General features: G+C 49.3%; 1 protein-coding gene across 1 annotated transcript in view; it reads left to right on the forward strand.

The window, feature by feature from the left end:
• The window catches only part of CCDC124 (coiled-coil domain containing 124), a 390,150-nt gene that overhangs the window by 56,793 nt on the left and 318,554 nt on the right, over positions 1-14,803 (forward strand). The gene's annotated exons all lie outside the window — the stretch shown is intronic.

The following is a 14,803-nucleotide window of genomic DNA, read 5'->3' on the forward strand; positions in this document are numbered from 1 at the left end:
GGGGTCTACACTGTACTTAAGAACCAGCCTGCATCACCTCCTGAGAGCTAAGCCTTGATTGCTAGCCACGTTTTACCAATATAGAGAATCTTGGCTGGGGTGCTCTGTGCCTCTCCTCTGCCATATAGAGAGGAGGAGTACAGACAACCCCTCCTTCCGAGGCTTTACACAAGCCCCGTGTGAGTGAAGAGGCCAGACAGCCTTATGCTGACTGCAGCATTCAGCAGTCAGTACAAGGAAATAAATAAAGCAAAGTAAAATAACCAAACTGGGAAAAATGTAATAATGTAAAAGGGAATGCTGCAGGAGAAAACAATATGTGTAAAAAAGCGCCCAGTCAGGTGCTAGTGACAGTGTAACCACGGACCCACTTAAGGAACATAAAATTTAAGGAAAGTAAATAAAATAAAAACAAAACAACAGTGACAGAACACAATCAATCAGTACTGCTACAGCAGTACAGAAACAACTCACCACCAGGTGAAAGTGCCCTTATAAGCCCCCACAAGCCAGAGAAAAGGCTTGCTCGTCTATCTTCCTTTTGCTTAACCTCTCTATGCTTTTTCCATCTAACTTGAGTAGTATCTGTCCTCCCATCCATTTGTTCTGTACAAGCGTTACCTCATCAGCCCTATCCTTGCCATCTCTTAATTTTTTTTGTCTATACCTGTTGATATATTCGATCTCTCACCTCTTTATCTCGTATGAACTTCTAGGCATCTTCCTATCTTTTACTCTCTTCTGGACTATCATCACTACTATAAGCAGGGGGTGGGTGGTTCATACGTCATGTTACTATACCCCACTGCTGCTTTTAATTCCTTTAAAGGGTAAAATCCTATCTACACTCCTAGTCTTGGGTGGAGTAAGAGGAACAAAGGGTTTAATGCTCTCCCCTTGATGCCAATTAAGCACCCACTCCTCCTGTAATGGGTCTTCCTTATCCTCTTGGTACATTTTCCAAAGTTCTAAAACTGCCAATCTTTTCTCTAACTTTTTTCCTGTGTACGCGGCATGCATATATGTGATCATGTGTTGTAATACTACCTTTGATAATGATCCCCTTGCGTTCATGGCATGAACATTTTGTCAGCTGTGCCCTTTAACAGTACAGTGCAGAATGGGTAAAGTTTGGGCGCATTGTTTTACAAGGTGCATAAGAGGTGCGTCCTCCATAATGACAAGTCGTAATTAACTGTTGATACCTACCAGATGTTAATAAATCTCTACCTACCTCAAAACATACTTATTTATTTTGAAATGTATAAAGCGCACCCAGCCCAGAGGCATCTAGTTGCTGTTCTTAACCTCTTTAGTGCCAAGGACAAGGTATCTCGTCCTTGAAAGTGCATGTGCAGTGTGAAGGACGAGATAGCTCGTCCCTTTTGGCACCTTGTTTTGAGCGATCCCTTCAAAGCCGGGATCGCTCAAAACTGTAATCCAACCCCCGGGCTATGTGAGGGGGAGGTCCATCCTCACTGCCAGGGGGCTGGATTACCTTCAGTTTCACGTCGGCGTGCGTAAAGCATGTCGGCGTGAGACTAAAAGTAAAATCGCAGCAGCAGCCATTTTCAGCTGCTGCAGTGAAGAAAGAAGGTGAGTGCCCTTCTTTCCCCGCCTCGATTTCCGGCTGCATTTCAAGCCGGAGATCGAGGCGGGGATCGCTGGAAGGGGAGATGCTCCCCTTTCCAACGATACCCATTGTGTGGCATTTCTGCTCACGGATCGGGCACAGAGCACGCGATCCGTGGGCAGCAATGTCACAGGATCAATAGAGATCCATTTGTGACGCAGGGGGAGGGGGGCTGCTTATTAAGCAAGCGGCCCCCTCCACCCCGGACCCCAAAGCATGGGGGCCCATATATAAAGACCCTTGAGGGCAGACAGGGGACCATCTGCCCCAAGGGGTGGGGGCATTAAAAGAAAAATACTGCTAAGAAAAAATAATAGTTATAGGAAGGTGGTTTTGGGGGCCCTAGCCACCAGGGATTTTTTCGGAAAAGGCGCTCGATGCGCGGGCAGCAATGGCCACTAGACACCAGGGATGTCTTTGAATGGGGGGGGGGACTGCTTACAGTAAGCAGCCCTCGCCCCCCCAAAGCATGGGGGCACATATAAAATGACCCCTGGGGGCCAACAGGTGGCCATCTGCCCCCAGGGATGGGGACATAAAAAAATAGAAATGACAAAATGAAAAATACGTGATGGGGTTTGGGGGCCCTAGCCACCAGGGAGTTTTTCGGAAATGGGGTCGTTGGAAAGGGGAGATTCTCCCCTTTCCAACGACAACCTGTGTGACAGCATTGCTGCCTGCGGATCGGGCGCAGGGCTCTCGATGCACGGGCAGCAATGCACACTAGACACCAGGGATGTCTTTGAATGCGGGGGGGGGGTAGGGGCTGCTTACAATAAGCAGCCCTCGCTCCCACCCCGGCCCCCAAAGCAAAGGGGGCACATATGTGTACAACCCTGGGGGCAGATGGCTGATCATCTGCCCCCAGGGAAGGGGGCAAAATAAAAAACGAAAAGCACAAAAACAAAGAATTTTGGGTGGGAGTGGGGGGGCCACTAGCCACCAGGGATATATTTTACAGAAAAGGGGGAGTGGCCGTCTCCCCCTCACTACAAGGGGAAATGGGGGCACCCTTTGTAGCCCTCCCTGGGGGCAGATATCTACTCCTAGGTAGGGGCATCTGACCCCAGGTAGGGCTGCATGAGATGGCCCCCTCTTATCTGCCCCCAGCGAGGGCTGAATGAGATGCCCCCCCTGCATTTGGTGTAGGGGGGGGAAGAGGGTCAGCCCCATTACATTAGAAAATTACCTGGCGGTTTAGGGTGCCCCTCAGCCCGTCCTAAAGTGTAGAGTACCTTTTCCATTTTTTTCTTTGTTTACAAAACTTGCCTTGGCGCAGAGGGGCACATTGGTGTGCCAATCTGGCGCCGGGGTGACCAGACCTTACCGCCCCACCCACTGGGGGGCCTGTCCCACCATTTATGGGGGCCCTCTTCCCCCCCCCAACCCCGAATGATGGAACGCTTTTTAGGGTGGGCGGTGGGGCACCCCAAAGGGTCGGTAATTTTCTAATGGGATGGGGCGTTGACCCCCTCCCCCAATGGAGTGGGTGCCATGTCATGCAGCCCTCCCTGGGACCAGATATCTGCTCCTAGGAACGGACCCCAGAGCCCAGGGAGGAGTGCAGGACAGCCCCCCCTCTTCCCCGTTATCTGCCCCTGGGGAGGACTACATGAGATGGGCCGCCCCTCCAATTGGGGTGTGGGTGGAGCTGTGCACCCCCCTTCATGTTACAAAATTCCACAGCGGTGTAGGGGGCCCCTCTGCCCCCGCTAAAGGGCAGCCTGCTATTTTGAATTGTGTTCTTGGTTTACTATACCTGCCTTGGAGCAGAGGGGCACATTGGTGTGCCAATCTGGCACCAGGGTGCCCAAACCTCACTGCCCCACCCACTGGGGGGCCTGTCCCACCATTTTTGGGGGCCCTCTCCCCCACACCCCAAATGGGGGGTTGGGGGGGTGTACCTCAAGCAGCCGTTTGTAGGAGGCCAGAGCGAAATGTCTTGAGAATTATCTTCATTTCCAGACAATTTCAGAGACATTTCCCTGTGTCCACTCACCGAAACACGTCGCCAACAACAGATGTCATACCTTCTCGCGTTCCCACAGGGGTCCCGACGAAAAGGGTACCTCACGTGTGGGTGCACCTACCGGGGGCGCAAAAGGAAAAGGGTAACCCGCTGGTAACCCCAAGCCTTTCAGCGCAGCACAATTTGTTCATGTGGGCAACCTACAGATTTGGGCCTAGGGTGTCGAAGCCAGCAAGGAAAAACGGGGAACCCCATGCATTTCCCAAAAGAGGACACCCGTGGGAATCCACAGAGGTCTGCCTTGCGCAAATTGCCCCAGTTTTTATTAGCCACAATCCCTGACAAAGTGTGATATTTGGTGGGAAAAAAACACAATGTTCACTTTGTCTGGGGTACTGGGTAATAAATTCTGGGCCGCTTCGCGCAAGTCAGACTTCTGTGCATTCCCACGGGTGTCCTCTTTTGGGAAATGCATGGGGTTCCCTGTTTTCCTTGCTGGCTTCGACACCCTAGGCCCAAATCTGTAGGTTGCCCACATGAACAAATTGTGCTGTGGCGAAAGGCTTGAGGTTACCAGTGGGTTACCCTTTTCCTTTTGCGCCCCCGCTAGGTGCACCCACACATGTGAGGTACCGTTTTCATCGGGACACCTGTGGTAACACGGGAAGGTATAACATTTGTTGTTTTGTGTGGTTTTCATAACGTTTTGACCCATTTGCTGGTGCCCTTTGTCACACAACCCTTTCATTTCCGAAATGTGACCTACATTTAGTCGCTGCTTTAGGCACCATACACTTTTGTAACCTGCACAAGTCGCCTACCCTTGAAAAGGTCTGCCTGTGCTGTGCTTGCCGTTCCTCACCACATTGGTTTTCCCGATTTACACATGCTAAGTGCGTCTGTTCAGGCCGTGAGCGTAAAACTCCTGTGTACCTTGGCTCAGTGTTTGGATTGTGGTATTGCTTGTTTTGTAAAACGCCACAAAAAATGTGTGCTTTCCTAACTGCAAGAGACGGGGGAATGTAGCGGAGCATTGCTTTTCTCAAAATTCATAGAGGCCATTGCCGTACCAAGCCAACCATGTCCAACACATACCTTTTTTTTCGGTCATTTTCCCGGTTTTCCGCCCAATCTATGGCATTTTCCCCTACCTAGTGTTTGCCTGACCTACGCAAATCACCCCCTTCCTAAACTTGGAATTTTGTCTAATTTTCTGTCCTCCAATTCAGCTTTCCTACCCTTTTCTCCCATTCCGTCCATGCATGTCCAATTGGGAAAAATGGCCAAAAATTGCCTACCTCTCACAAAACAGTTGGTAACCACATCAAAATAATTGTTTATCGTTTCCACTCAACCTGTTCTTGAAAGTCAGGAATTTGGGGAATTCCATCACAGCAAACCATTCGTTCCTTGCTCTTACAAGGAAAAAACCACAGGCTTCTTTGTAGATCATTTCATTGGCATTTTTTGAAAAAACCTAGAGTGGACTACTGTAATGCCGTTTTGGGAAGAGCTAAGAAAGTAGACCTACAAAGACTCCAAAATATTCAAAACGCTGCAGTACGCATTGTCTTCCAGATGAAGCGCCTAGAGCCCACATCTGCTGCTAGGAAGAGTCTCCTCTGGCTACCAATCTCAGCCAGAGTACAATTTAAGCTCTTGACAACTTGCCATAAATGCATATATGGCGATGCTCCCACATACCTTAAGAATAGGCTGATGCTATACATGCCTAGTAGATCCCTTAGCTCAGCTAAGACTTCTCTCTACAGGTAGATCGAGTGAAAAGAGCTTTTGGCAATGGCCACGTTTTTCATGTACGGGCAGCACAGGCCTGGAATGTCCTCCCGGCATCTCTACGCAACATATCTGATCTTTTGATCTTCCGGAAACAGCTGAAGACCCTTCTGTTTTCATAAAGCTCTGATCCAGCTATCTGGCTTCTTGATAGAGCTCCTTCTTTTCTCTTCATGGCGCCTGGATGCCTTTGGGCTTTGGCGCCTTATAAATAAAATAACATAACATACCAGTTTCTGGCAGGGCTGTCTCAGTTATTGTATTACATACCAGAAACCAGACACCCATGACATGAAATGCATATTGGTCACACACTCCATTCACCCAGGTCCCACCCCACTGGTGTACCCACAACATAGTCATCGCGAAGGCTCTAGCCAGTCTGGCCTGGACTTCCCCCACACTACCGTATGGAACTTCCACCAAACAGCCAGTTAGGGGGAAGGAACAGAGTCGGAGCTTCCCGGGACTTCGGGGAAAAGTTAAGTAATGGGTGATAGAAAGCAAGAGGCCACAGGGGCCATCTTGTCTCCGATCAGGAATCCAGTGATTCCAATGGCAGGGCCTGGGTATCCCAAAATGGAGGATACTTGGAGCACCTGTCAATTCAGCACAGAGCTGCCACCAGCCCGTACCCTGCTCTGTTGGCCACACACAGGTGCCCAAAAACATACACTGGGAGTACAGGGTTGTACTCCCACCCATGTGTGCCATAAGGGTATCCCAAGGGTCTGTTCACCAAACCAAAAAGAGGAAGAGCCGCACTGCCAGGAGTCCCACATGAACTCCTGCGTGGAAAACGAGACGGAACATGCATGATAAAGCAATAAAGGACAAGGATTTTACTGTAACTTCCATGGAGGTGATCTGTATCAACTCGTCTCAGGGCCTAGTGAAGTGCCTTCTTTTAAAGGAATAGTGCACTCCAAAAAAGTTGTTGTCCCAAAAGATGGGCAATAATCAAAAATATATACTAAACATCTTTTTAAAGAAAGTTCCTATGTAAACATTTGAGCAAACAAGGCTCAAAGCGCTGACATGGGAGCATCCATTTTGTCATTTCAGGCAGTCTCCTCTGTTCATGTTAAGCTCTGCCCTGGTGGTACTAAACCAGCAGCAAAAGCACCCCACTGGGAGCTTTTGCTTACTGCAGCCAGAGGAGGAGGCTGCCTTCACTTTCATTTTACGTTTTTAGTGCTCCTCAAGCCCAGGGAACCACAGAAAACGTAAAATGATGCCTGCGAAGTATTCATAATTGCCTGGACTTTCCTACAAGCGAAGGCGCTGCAATTATAAATACTACGTTGTTGTATTTGTGATTGCCGTGGTTTGAAAACCACAGAAATCATAAATACAACAATGTTGTATTTATGATTGCGATGGCTTCAGCTTTGAGTCTCCTGGGCTCTCCCGGGTCAGGTGAGCACAGGAGACTCAGAAAGCTGCCGCAGTCAGAAATACAATGTTATAAATGCTGCGGTTTAAGTTAGAAAGAAAACCGCTGCATTTATTTTGCAGTGATTTGAAAAAATAATGAAATTTAAAAGAATTTACGAGCAGCAGTTTGTGTTAATCTCTGCTCTCTGGCAATAATGAATCAAAAGCCCCCTGCTGGTAGCTTTTCGTTTTATTACAGCTGGTTGGCTTTTGCTTCATTAGTGCCGCAAGGGCAGAGATTAACACAAACACAGGAGGCTCATCCATTTCACAAAATGGATGCCTCCTAGTGCTTGAAATGTGTGACTTTGAGCCTCATTTGCTCAAAAGTTTACATAGGAACTTTTTTTAAAAATATTTTTTATATATATTTGTGATCATGGCCCCTCTTTTGAGCCAATAACATTTTAGAGTGCACTATTCCTTTAAATGCACGTTCTCTCATTGCACATGATGCTCACTGCTTTACTCTGTTACAGGATCATTCACCAGATCTTACTTTTATTACTGAGACCTGGCTTAAGGAATCATATGGCATTCGTAACGCGCCTATACACAAGTGTTTCAAGGCACGACGAGGCAATGAAGGGGGAACAGAGGGAGGACAGACAAGGATCTTGCTATGCCAAGTGACAATGAGATCGCAAGTGCAGGGGACGAAGGAGGGGGGGGAAAGACCTGGGGAAATGGGAGGGGCCAGTGCTGTACATGGGATCAAAACAATAACGAGAAGTACGGCCAACAAGGTGGTAGGTGCAAGGGTAAGTGCTGACAGACAAAAGTGCAGGTAGGGGACTGTAGGGTTACACATACAGACCCAAGTTCAAGGGTTGCCCGGAGGCAGTGTGGGTGTGCAACTGGGCTGGTAGGGACCTGGTTCCAGGATCGGAGGATAGCCAGATGACCAGTGCAGTATCAGACAGGAAATCAGCTAGGGAGAGTAAGAGAGAAGGCAGAAGCAAAGAGGAAGGTCTTTAGGTGCTTTGTAGGAAGGCATTTACGAAGAGAGAGTTGGAGGTATTGAGGACCCAGGCCCCAGAAGGACTTGTGGACAATGCAGAGGGTCTTGAACTTAATCCTTGCAGCCACTGGGAGCCAATGCAGAGATGACAGTGCTGGCGAGATACAATCCCTGGGCTTGAGGCCAATGACAAGTCTCACAGACCTGTTCTGGATGAGTTGCAGAGGGCGGAGAGTAGAGGTAGGCATATTTAGAAAGAGGCTGTTGCAGTAGTCCAGCCTAAAGAGAAACAGAGCTCTAGAGACAGTGAGCTCCTGGGGGAAGAAGAGGAATGGAAGAATACGTCTGAGGAGGTGCAGTTGGTAGTTTGATGTCTTAGAGACGTCAGAGATGTGAAGGGAAAAGGAGAGTGTGGAGTCGAAGATGACCCTGAGGTTCTTAGCCTCACAGGTGGGAGCAGGAAGAGGACCAAGGGAGGTCGGCCAGAGAGTGACATGAAAGGAGGGTGCAGGTGTGCCGATGAGGAGAATCTCTGTCTTACTGGCATTAAGGCAGAGAACGTTGGTGGCACACCACTCCTGGATAGCAGACAGGCAGTCAGAGATGAGAGCAGGAGAAGAGGTGGCATGAAAACGAGCTTAGCGTCATCAGCACAGCACTGAAAGTTCGAGCAGAGAGCGGCAATGCAGTGGGCGAGAGGTACCAGATATTGCTTGAACAGCCAGGGAGAGAGGTTAGACCCCTGGGGAACACCACAGGTAGAGAGTGAAATGGAGAAAGGGAAGTACCCAAGTTGGACCTGTGAGGGTTGATCAGAGAGGAACGAGGTAAGCCAGGTCAGGGCCTGATCGGTGATACCCAGGTCATCATGGAGACAATTGAGCAGGATGGCATAGTTGTCCGTGTCAAAGGCAGAAGAGAGATCGAGTTAGATGAAGACAGAGGGGAGATTAGAATCGAGGTTAGTGAGCAGGTCTTCACAGATGTTCTGGGGAGCAGTTTCTGTGTTTCTGGCTGCTCTGAAGCCAAACTGATGGTCATGGAGACAACCAACAGATTCAGTGTGAAGATTAAGCATGGAGATGGCCAGCTTTTCCAGATGTTTGCCCAGGAAAGGAGTGATGGAGATCGGGCGATAGTTAGCCTGGCAGGAGGGGTTGGCTGAGGGTTTCTTGAGTAGAGGGTGCACAAGAGTGCTTCATGGGGGAAGGGAAGGCTCCAGTGGCGAAGGAATGGTTGCAGAAGTTGGCTAGGGCAGGAGCAAGAGTGTCAATGTGGTCCTTGATAGTTTTGGAAAAACGGGGAAGCACCTGTTTTGAAGAGACTTTCATAGATCGGACTGGTCTAGAAACCTTGTCAGGGGAGAACATAAGAAAGGAAGAGAAAGAGGGACGAGAGGTGGTCACAGTGGGGCCGGAGGAAGAGGAAGAGGAGGGACAGGATGTCCTGGGTTTAGAGATGAAATGAGAAGCCAGGGCCGTGAAGAGGGCTTGGACGGGGCCAGGAGAGGTAGAGAATCAGCCTCTCCCTGGTTCATGCCCTCAGACTATCGAATCCTCAATCTGGACAGGAACCTACCCTCCCTAAAGGTTGAAGGTGGGATTGCCCTGATCCATCATTCCAGTGCCAGGTCTTGCCCTTGGAGCATCGGGTAAATATGGGAGGCTTACTACTTTGTGTCGTAATTTCCCCTTCTAGTGCTTTTGACTTTCTACTGATTTGTAGGCCGACTGGACTAGACCTGCTCTATTGTAATGCAGTGTACCAACTGGTAGCCGACCTTAGGCTTCAGTTTGGAGTTTTCCTAGTCTTGGGGGATTTTAACTTTCACCCCAATGACCCTGCCCACTTACAGGCGGCTCGTCTTATTTTAGACATTGCGGATCAGTGCCTTGCTCAGCTGGTGGTTGGTCCCACCCATTGCCTGGGAAATACACTGATCTCCTCTTTGCCCCTGAGTCCTTTGTTATTTACTAATTTGCCTGTTCTGTGTTATGACCACATGATTCTTCCTTTCAATGTGGAATCTCCCTTGGGCCTTTGCAACCCCGCCTCCCCAAGAGATTTTGGGTAAAGTTAAACACTCTGATGTTGCCTTTGCTATCATTCCTCTTCAGCCAGACGATGCTTTCTGCAATTGTACGATTCTTGGTTCTCTACTGACCTGGTGGCTCTCCGCCTGGCCCGTAGACAAGCGGATCGCAAATGGCATGTACAGCTCTCAATCTAGCCTCACGCTCCGCCAGGTGACGGCTGTTTACCAGGTGGCGATAACGCAAGCCAAGTGTGTGTGTTTTTTTTTTTTTTTTTTTTTTTTTTTTGCCTCAAGGTTAAAGCCGCTACCAACTCTTATAAGGAGCTATATAGGGTTGTTTGTGCCCTCTCCTCGCCTTCCTCTGCACACGGTGTGGCTCTCTCTTAAAGCCTCTGGTTCGCTGTCCACCTTTTTTGATGAGAAAATATCCACTATTCATCAAAATTCTGGCCTGCTGCTACTTCCTGTCCAGCTATGGTGAGCCCTAGTCCTCCTCGTGCTCCCTCTTGGGTCTGGTCGTCCTTTCCAGTTATTTTCGAGTGTGCCTTTTCTTCGGTGGTGCTTGCTTTTAAATCTGCCTCCCTGGCTGTCCCTATCCCTCTTGATCTCCTGAAGGATATATGCCCTGGCATTTCTCATCTGCTCACTGCTACGGTCAATGAATCTCTCATCTGCTCACATTCCCGGACCTCTTAAGCACACTCTCACCCTCCCTCCTCTTACGAAGCCGAATCTTGATTCTTCGGTTTTTGGCAAACTTCCTTCCCATTTCTCTTCTCTCCTTTCTCATGAAAATCTTGGACTCTTTGGTTTCTCCTCTCCTCTCCTCTGCTCCTTACTTGAGGAGTCTGGCTGTCTTGACCCCTTCTAGTCTGGGTTTCAGCCTGGGCGTGGAACTGAGTCTGTTCTGGTGGCAGTGGGTGAGGACTTGGCACAGATCATGGATCAGGGTGGTACTACCGCCCTGATCCTGCTGGACCTATCCACTGGCTTCGACATGGTCGACCATGGCATCTTGCTGGAACGGCTGTACGTGACTGGGGTTTTGGGCTCAGTCCTGGATTGGTTTGCGTCTTTTCTTACTGGCCATTCCCAGTCTCTTTTACTTCCTCGGTTTGTTTCGATTGCAAAGCCCCTCCCCTGTGGGGTGCCTCAGGGTTCTGTTCGTTCCCCTCTTCTTTTCAATGTATATATTCAGCCACTTGTCAAGCTGATTCACTCTTTTGGGTTTCAATGTTTTTCTTATGCTGCTGACACACAGATCCTGGTGCGATTAGACTTCTTACAACCACAAATGTGATGGGTGGAAGGTTTTGAATGAATCTGCGCAACCTTCCACACCACCGTTTTTAAGCCCGTCTGTGCCATTGCAAAAGGGGTCCACCCATATCCAAGATCAGCCAGGTACTGCCACCAATGGTAGCATCCCAGCCCAAACTGCTAGGCCATGTCCCCTCTGCATGGAAACTCAAGCAACCCCACGCATGTTTCAGCCTTGTTTGGCCTCCTCAGTGAAGTGCATCTTAGTTCCCTGTGGTGCAGCAAGCAAGGGACCCACGTCTGGGCATACCCTCTCTCACATAATGAGACAAATTACAACACAAGTGATGTGTGGAAGGTTTTGAATGAATCTCAACCACTGGCATTGCTCTGGACAATCTTCCACTCCAACATTTTTATTTTTTTAGCTAGTCTGTGCCATTGCAAAAGGGGTCCAGCCATATGCAAGATCAGTCGGGTACTGCCACCAATGGTAGCAGCCCAGACTAGACTTTCCCATCCTGCCTTGTTGGAACGCTGTCGCTCCTGCCTGTTGGCTATCCATCTTTGGGTGGGTAAAAACTGCCTTTGCCTTAACGGCGAGAAGACGGAGGCGCTAGTTGTAGGTCCATCTCTTGCCCATGCTGGATGGTCTACAGCATTTTTCCCATCTGAACTTGGTCCTCTGCCCATGCCCTCTGTGGTGGTGAGGAGCCTGGGTGTTAAGCTCTCTGAGTCTCTCTCTATGCAGAGTCTAGTCAGCGCTGTCTGCCGCCAGTCAGTTCACCTTAAACTCGTATCCTTTGGAAAGTGCTTCCCTCTCTTCCTTCTCATCTTCACTCTTTGGTTGTATCCTCTTACTGTGGGTTCTTTAGACTACTACAATGCTCTTTACCTAGCTCGTAACGTACCTTCTTCAGCGGCTCTAGTGTTGCAAAACTCGCTGCCCGACTGGCAGTGGGTGCTTCCCGGTTCTGCTCCACCATGCGGATTCTGGGGAAACTGCATTGGCTGCCGGTGGCAACTCTTATTACATTTAAGGCTTTGTGCGTGGTCCACGGTGCCTTCTACAGGAAAGGCCCGGGCTTCCTGCAGGCAAACCTTCTCCTATATTCCAACTCTGAACCGTCGTTCAGTTACTTCCCTGAGAGTTACCTCCCCCGGTTTAGGCTGGCTCGCGTAGGCAGATGATCCTTTTCTGTGGCGGCGACTTGCCTGTGGAACTCCGTCCCTCTGTTCCTGTGGGAACTGGAGGATCATATTTCTTTTCACCGTGCCCTTGAAACTTATCTTTTCACACCCTAACTGCACCTTTCTCTATTGGAAACCTGGACAGTCCGCATCATGATGCCCTTGCTGGTGAAGGTGCGTTTTATAACTTCGCTTTACTTTACATTACAAGAAGAGGATAGGGAATGAGAAAAGCGGTTGAGGGAGGATGAGCAAGGAAGAAAAAGCAGGGAACGACGTGAACAGAGATAGATAGATTTTATATATATATATATATATATATATATATATATATATATATATATATATATATATATATATATATAAAGGAGAAAAGCGGGGGGAGGAGCAAAGGAAGTACCACATGAAGAAAGGGATAGGAGAGGAAGAAGAGGCACGGAGAGTGAAGGAAAAAAGATTACAGAGGAGAAAAACAAGGGCAGAAATAAGGATGCACGAAAGCAAGAAGGGATGCGAGAGAGCGAAGGAAAGTGGAAGAAGGAATTGAACAGAATACAATGCAGCAAGGTCTTGATGCAAGCCTCATTCTAAAAGATGAGTCATTTCCCTCATCCGGAAAACTTCACTTAAGAAACGTGAGCCCCTCTATAGCTGCCGCGGCCGCCAACACATCCTGCATTATAGCCCTCAATAAATGGCATGAAAACACCACAGAAGACACCTGTCTGCTTGTTACACACTGTGGCATTAGCAAACACGCTGTGCCCTTCGAGATCTGCTTACAAACGGAGATTGGCGGCCTGAAACAATGGCGAGTCGATGGGGCTGAAACTGTAGGCAAGGTGGCCACCGGAGTTGCGTTGCCCTGTAGGGGGACACGGACTGCAGCGGGAAGAACAGCAGGGGGGGGGTTCTTCTCTTCAACAGAACAAAGGGAGTCCCACCCGAGACCTGCTCTGACCCGGCCGGGTAGCAGCCCCGCATAACTGGAAATTTGTAGCCTATTGGGGGAAGGTACCGCTGAGACGGCACAGTGCTCCCCGGGTTCGGAGGTGCCCTGCACTGCCCGACCGCAGTTAACTCATCTCCCTGGTGAGCTGAGTAACAGAGCCTGCTCGTAAGAGCTCCCATCTGCCCATCTCTCAAGCAAGCTTTGAACCGCACCAACCCACCACTGCCGTAAACCAACACCAGTTGAGGCCCTGGACACCGTGGCCACACGCGGGTTCACATCCAGGTGAATTGAGCAACACCGGGAGGTACCAGACAGCTGCAGCCCACACATCCAACCCAAAAACAGAAGAGGTGGCAAGGACCAGGGCAGATCCTAAACACATAAGCCCCCGGTAGATCCCAATGATAAATCTGGAACAGTGCGGGACCCGCTGCGATGTTCAGGCACCATATATGCATTTAAGCAGCAATCTGGCACACTACAATGATCTGGGGTAGACCTGCACCGCAGATTTCAATCATCACTGAACACTGACTGGGAGGAGGAAGCCCTCTGGTTACAAGTGCATGTACGATTTAACTGCCACAGACAGATTACGCTCACCCGACACAGTGAAGAAGGCAATTCATCCCGTTGGTTGACAAAGCAAGCCACCACTGCACCTGGCAACATTTCATTGTGCTGCTGCAATCGTCAGTGAGAGTCACTGTGTAAAGCCAGCACCTACACGCAAAGTGACCCAAAAAAAAATGACAATGCGACATGAAGCAGAAAGGCACACCCCTATGAATGCCGGATAACATTGCACTTGTACCGAGGCATTGAGACTGTACCATCGCTGGTGAGATACGTGCCACCTTACGGTACAAACCGGGCTCCAACTGGTGACTACCTGCCCACAATGGAACTGGGAACCCAGGATAGCCCTGAACACCTGCACTAATTCCCACGAGAAGGGTGATCTGCGTTGAGCCACGACCTGCCTGGAAGGAATCCCGTTGACAAAACAAAAGCAGCTAGTTACTGGAATAAGATAGTGGTAGACCAAAAAAACATATAGCAAGGAATAACGGCACAGCAGTGTAACACATGCCCTCCATCAACCCCTAGAATGGGAATTACTGAGACAAAGGACATGCACTGGAGAAATCGGAGCAGGGAATCAGGAAGCCCACTGCAGGTACAGCAGAACTAGTAATTTCCCGACCTATGACACGTCCCAGTTTGAGTTTGGCCCAACTGAAGACACTCAGGAACCAAGTTGCTAGACCGTCTGTATAGACACTCATCTTTCCAAGATCGGCTGTACCTGTCAGTCTGAAAACCCCAAACCCCTAACTGTCGTGTTGCCCCCCCCTTTGGGCAAGCACGCTCCGGTCTTCAGACAAACTTTGACAATCTGACAACCTCCTATTGGGGGTGTGGATCAATATACCCCCCCCTTTGACTGCATTCATATCAGACCCCATGTGCACTATGGTTACTTACTCCTAGATTACGCCAAATAACATACACCTATCTTACTACCGTGGGCAATAACAAATAACACTGAGACACAAAGAAAA

The sequence above is a fragment of the Ambystoma mexicanum genome, chromosome 1p (assembly GCF_040938575.1).
Source record: "Ambystoma mexicanum isolate Mex_15411 chromosome 1p, UKY_AmexF1_1, whole genome shotgun sequence".
Taxonomy (NCBI): domain Eukaryota; kingdom Metazoa; phylum Chordata; class Amphibia; order Caudata; family Ambystomatidae; genus Ambystoma; species Ambystoma mexicanum.